The sequence below is a fragment of the Mustela nigripes genome, chromosome 18, assembly GCF_022355385.1.
Source record: "Mustela nigripes isolate SB6536 chromosome 18, MUSNIG.SB6536, whole genome shotgun sequence".
NCBI lineage: Eukaryota > Metazoa > Chordata > Mammalia > Carnivora > Mustelidae > Mustela > Mustela nigripes.
This window is the reverse complement of record NC_081574.1, coordinates 17,513,643-17,517,234: the sequence shown is the minus strand read 5'-3', so window position 1 is coordinate 17,517,234 and position 3,592 is coordinate 17,513,643. Positions and strand designations below refer to the sequence as shown.

Genomic DNA, 3,592 nt, shown 5'->3' with positions numbered 1-3,592 from the left:
TCCTCTTAGGAGAAAACATTGCAGAAACAGTCCCTCTGAGTTTAGGTATCGAGGAAATAAGATAAGAATCCCCAAGTTCCTCCATTATATTCTCACCTTGTCCTCTCCTTGGCCCCCATATTGGGCTGGGTACAGATCTACAGACTCCATCAAGTTCAAGCTCTGAACCAGTTGTAAATACTCCCTAGCCCGAGGTGTGAGAAAACTGGTACACCAGATGGTTAAAGAACGTTTAAAAGAGAAAGCGAAACTCAATGCAAAGCTTCGCCCCTTTTTTCCCTAGAAGTGTTTCCCTAAGTCATCTCTTTTACCAGCAGCTAGGATGGTAATCATGATGACAGGCATTGTTAGGTGAGGGCTGACTATGTGCCAGTCTTTCTCCAATCTCTTTTCACAAGATTTCCTGGGGTTAACTTATTTAACCCTCGTGAGAATCCTAGGAGAGAAGTGCATATGTTATTCTCTTTTTGCAGGTAAGACCCCTGGGGCTTACAGAGGAGAACTCATGGAGGAGGAAGCAGACAACAGTCCAGTCAACAGAAGAGTATCCCGAGAGTTCGAGAATGTAGCGATCATCCTCACATGGTAGGAATTTCATTGACTCTGCCCTTCTCTTTAATGGCTTCGAGGGGAAGTGTGGGGAATGGTCAGTTTCCTTCCTACTTCCCTGTAGCTGGCAAGGAAGCTTCTCTACGCTCAGGGGATGTTTTTCTATATTCTGCTTCAATAGAAGGAACCATGGAGCAGAAGTTGGTTTGTGCGGACTTTGAGACAGACTTCCAGGGCTCAGGAGGACTCTAACTCAGCTCTGTTCATTTCCCCATGCTCCAGAACCTTCTGAGGCAAGGGTGGGCCTTGGATTCTCCTGTCTTGCCCACAGGTGCTGTACAGCAAGAGCAACTATTCCAGCCCTGGCACCCAGGGTCATGCTTGGGTTGTTGTTCCTAAACCTCCAGTTCCTTCTTTGTAAGGTTATTCCCGACAGACATCAGGAAGGAGCCTGGACTAGATGATCTGTAAAGACCCAACTCACTTGCAAAGTTTGTTATTTTGTTGTTATGTAACATAAGGGTATATAAAAAATAAAGGTACACATCATAGGTTTTAAGGGAATGCTGCAACATCATTGCATATTAGTGCTTTCTTGGGATCTCTTTTGGACATTGACAGTTGGGGTCACCTTTCCACTAGGTAGCAGAGAAGTCAGAAGAGAAATAAATGACCTTGAGCTGGCTCTCATTGGGTCATTCTATGGTCAGCTGAGAGCTCCCCTTTGATGCTATCATCCAGCCCCAGCCTGAAGGCTCCAGGCAGAGTGGCTGGGGATAGGAGCACCCTCGATGCAAACGTCATGGGTAGAGCCTGACGGGTTCAACTCTCAGCTCGGCTGCTGACTCACATCGTCATCTAACCTCAGTTGCTGTTTTTTTTAAATATGAAAAGTGGGGGTAATGTGGTAGGAATGGAATGATCCACCCACGCGCCATCCATGGCACCCATGTGCCAATAGGAGACGTAATGCCCATCTCCCGATAAATACTGCATCGTCGATAACTGTTAGTAAAATCGCATAACTAAGCCAAATGACCCTGCCTATGAACAGTCTCAGATCATCTAACACAGGGTCAAGGGGCCACTCTCGTAGACACTGAGACTTGGGTCTTAGCAGCAGTGACTACCATGGATTTGTAAGAACCAAAATGGGAGTAGCTAGGCGCCTCTCCGCTATCATAAAAAAAATCATAATTAATCTTGTAAATTTGAATGTATTATTAATTTGAGTTGCCTGTTACTGCCAGCTATAAAGAATCTTTCTGACGGGTCAAGTGAACCAGGAATGCACTGGTGTGAGGGCTCTTCACCACGGCAGAAATGGCTTAAGGGTAGGGCCAAGGACTGCCATGGCGAGCCCATAGCAGAGGATATTTCTTTGGTCTTGGAGACGATGCTTCAAGTAACTGAGAATCTAGAAACAAATATCAGAAACAAGTCCCCTGACTGATCAACTTTCAGGTTTCCTCCAGTGAATTTTCTTGAAACTGTGTTCCTGAGTGTGACTTTATTCATGCGGCTCCCTGGGGAAAGACCACTGCCCTGACCTTTGAGGAGGATAGGGTCAAGGCAAGGGGACACTAATGCCACTTACAGACGAGAGCCGACGTTTGCAGAACTGACACGCTACGCCCACAGAATTTACACCACGTTCATGCAAGGAGCAGGGAGAAGGACGAATGGCTGCTGGGCCGATATATTTTCCGACTCGGTGCCAACCCCCGGCCACGAGCACCGTGCACTTAAATGCTTCGGTTGGCTCGCTGGGGTATTGACATAGTCTCGTAAACTGACACCCTTCAAAGACATGGAAAGAAAAAACAAGTTTAGAGGAACATTTACATAGAGGTTTCCCTTGGGTTCCAGCTGCCTACCTGAATTAGCATCAAACCACTGCCCCGGAGCCGGGTCATGAGAGCCGGTGTTCCCAGCCTTGCTCTAGGAGCGCGGTCACGTGTGCTGCCTGGTTTTTCGTTTGGGAGAAATTGACATTGGATCCCATCCTCCCTCACCCCCAAATTTCTGTCTTCTACCCACTCTCCTCAGTCGTTCTCAGACCCGACCATCTGCAACAAGCCTCCACTGTTTTTACCCCTGGGGACTTGGCTAGAAAATTCCTCCCGTTCAGTCTTTCTTCCATCCCAGGCAAAAACTGCCATTCTTGACTTCTGACCAGCATCAATATGGAGTCTGGAGGGAAAGAGCTGAGTGAATGCATTCACACTAACAAGCAAATAGCTGATAAATCCTCGGAGCAGTCCGAACGCTTTTTATGAATTCAAGTATCCTAGTTTCATAATTTCAGGGTTTAAAGGCTAAGCCTCTTGAACGGTGGCATTTCCTTCATGAAGACCAACAAGAAGAAAGTTTTTACATCTCAAGACTTACCTCCCTTCCTTGTGCTCCTTAGTCTGATAGTAAGGAAATGTGGCATCTGGGAATAGCAGGTGATATTGTTAACCCCCAATATTCGGAGATCCACAGTCAGAATAGATGAGAAGCCTGGAAGCTTCTGTATGGACATACAACCAAGGGCTTCAATCCCCGGTAGGGTCCTTGCATTCCCAGTGCCCATTCCCAGGTTCCGGGGCCTCCTGAGAGGGGGAATCTCTGGGATGAAGTGACCTTCTCTTAACTCCAAATTAGGAGCTTCTTTTGTCCTTTGAGAGTATGAGGGAACGGAGGAGAGGCATACTCCTTGATGATAGAATTTGACATTTGCATAATAAACAGCTTATTATGATTTGCTGTGTGTTGCTACGATCCTAGAGACTTTAATTCATTCATTCAACAAGGATTTATTGAGTGCTTCCTATGTGTCAATCTAAATGCTGGCTATCCATTCATTTATTCAATGCTTGACCTCTTTCATGTCAAATATCGTTATAAATACTATTCATTCATTCATTCATTCATTCATTCATTCATCAACAAGTACTTACTGAGCCCCTCCTGTGCCCCATAGCAGTGAACTAACCAGAGCCTCTGCCTTTGCGGACAAATGCTCTGTTAGAGGTTGCCGGACAATGCACAAAGAAAT

At 46.1% G+C, this 3,592-nt stretch overlaps 1 long non-coding RNA gene across 1 annotated transcript in view; it reads left to right on the top strand.

Moving 5' to 3' along the window:
- Window positions 1–291: 291 nt before the first annotated feature.
- The window catches only part of LOC132006413 (uncharacterized), a 4,899-nt gene continuing 1,598 nt past the window's right edge, over window positions 292–3,592 (top strand). Inside the window, exons 1-2 of the long non-coding RNA XR_009401092.1 lie at window positions 292–351; window positions 474–585. This is a non-coding gene — a long non-coding RNA (uncharacterized LOC132006413). The remainder of the gene's footprint in view (window positions 352–473; window positions 586–3,592) is intronic.